The 1,779-nt window shown below is 54.3% G+C and overlaps 1 non-coding gene across 1 annotated transcript; it reads right to left on the minus strand.

The window, feature by feature from the left end:
- Positions 1-1,647: 1,647 nt before the first annotated feature.
- On the minus strand, positions 1,648-1,779 carry LOC115064934. The gene has a single exon (XR_003844750.1). It is a non-coding gene; the product is annotated as a small nucleolar RNA SNORA17 (small nucleolar RNA).

Genomic DNA, 1,779 nt, shown 5'->3' on the forward strand with positions numbered 1-1,779 from the left:
CATCATGATCGGTTCTACTGTGCTGCCCAGATGAGGTGCAGGGCCTGCTCTCTCAAATGCTGCAGTAGGTGAGGGGCAAGACAAGCTCTCCTGCTCTCATGACTCCATTGGCCAACTCTCCTGCCCAATACCGTGGTGAGAGCAAAAGGGAGGGGATCTCCCTCACGCATGTCACTGCATTGCAGTCAAGTTGAGGGACCAGCGATTTCATGCTCACACCTTTGAGAACGGGTTGTCCATGCTCTTCTCATCTCCCCCTCCCCACCAGGGTCAGCTCTCCTGCTCTCATGAACCCTGGGTCAGCACTCCAGCCTATTGCATGTCGTGAGGGGGAGTGGAGAAGGGAAAGAGCATCTCTTCCTTGTCCATGACACAGCATGGAAGACAAGTGGTAGGGCTAGGTCTTCCAGGCGTCTATCCTGGGGAGGGGCCTCACCCACAACTCCTGCAATGTGCCCTGAGTACTGTGGCTGGCTAGGGCTCAGGGTCATCTCTCCTGCTCTTATGTCCCCAGGGCTAGCTCTCCTGTTGATGCCCAGTTGAGGAGTGGGTCCAGTTCTGTCTGCACTGCCCTCAGACTTTACTATGTCCTCGAAGGGTGAGTGGGGGCACCAGGAACATCTGTCTGGCCTTTAGTGATAACAGATCCCTATCACTTCAGGCCTAGGGACCTAAATATGAGCCCTAGTGGTAGCAAGGGCCAGGCTCCTACCTGTTGTGATCATAAAAAGAGAAAGAGCTATAAGAATATCTTCTGGTGGGGTGTGGGGGGAGGGGGTGCCTAAGTGGGTCCATGCCAAGCCACCTATTTCCCCCGAGAGACCAGACACACACCGGTGTAGTATAGAATAGTTTATTTAGGGCGTGGGGAGAGGAATTAAGAGAGTAGTAGAGGCAGAGAAAGACAGAGAGAAGGAGAGAGTAGATAAGTGGAAGCCAATCATGACCATGTGGGGGAAAGGGAACGGGGAGAGATGGGGAGCAAGGGGGTAGGAGGCAAGAGCATAAGAGAGAGAGAGGAGAGGGCAAACAGCCCCTTTTATAGGGCCAGGCCTACATGGCTATTGCCAGGTAACCGTGGGGAGCAGCATACCTGGCTGTTACCAGGTATCTGTGGGGGTGGAGTCCAGACAGAATACCAACACCACCATGATCCCATGTGGCATCACTAGCTACTCAAATCAGGCTGTTCCTTACTACCTTCGAGTCTCCAGTTCTGCCTCTCTTCATTGTGCCCACATCCCTCTCTCTTCCATTTCTCCACCAATTACTTGCTCCTCTTAGAGGCTGTCGGGCTCTCTGGGTGTCTGGGGTTGTCTCGGGAGTGGTTTCAGGAGTTCTATGCCCTTCTTGTGCATTATGGAGCAGGGCAGGGGTCATCTCGGACATGGTCTGCCCATACCCTCCAGGCCGGCACGGTGCCTGACTGGTGGTTGTCTCTGACTTGTTCCTTGCCTGGCCTGGCTGCCCAAGTAGCCTCATGCAAGAATTGTCTGTCTCAGGCTCAACACCCCTCAATGACCCTCAGTGCCAGGCAGTGGGCACAAGGAAAGAAGAGGTTTCTTCTCCTCTCCTGCTTGCTCCCCATCTTGGGAGCCACAGGGGCCTCCTGAGCTGGACTGGTGCTCGTCTCAAGCTTGCTTTATTCAGGGGATGTTAGGGATCATTCCGATGTTGACAGATCAGAACACTGAGTGCAGGCACAGCCTCTCTCCTCTCTGCCACCTACTGCTGCAGATGTGACACAGCAGTCACACCTGAAATGCTTCTAGGGGTTGG

The sequence above is a fragment of the Mus pahari genome, chromosome 10, assembly GCF_900095145.1.
Source record: "Mus pahari chromosome 10, PAHARI_EIJ_v1.1, whole genome shotgun sequence".
Lineage (NCBI taxonomy): Eukaryota > Metazoa > Chordata > Mammalia > Rodentia > Muridae > Mus > Mus pahari.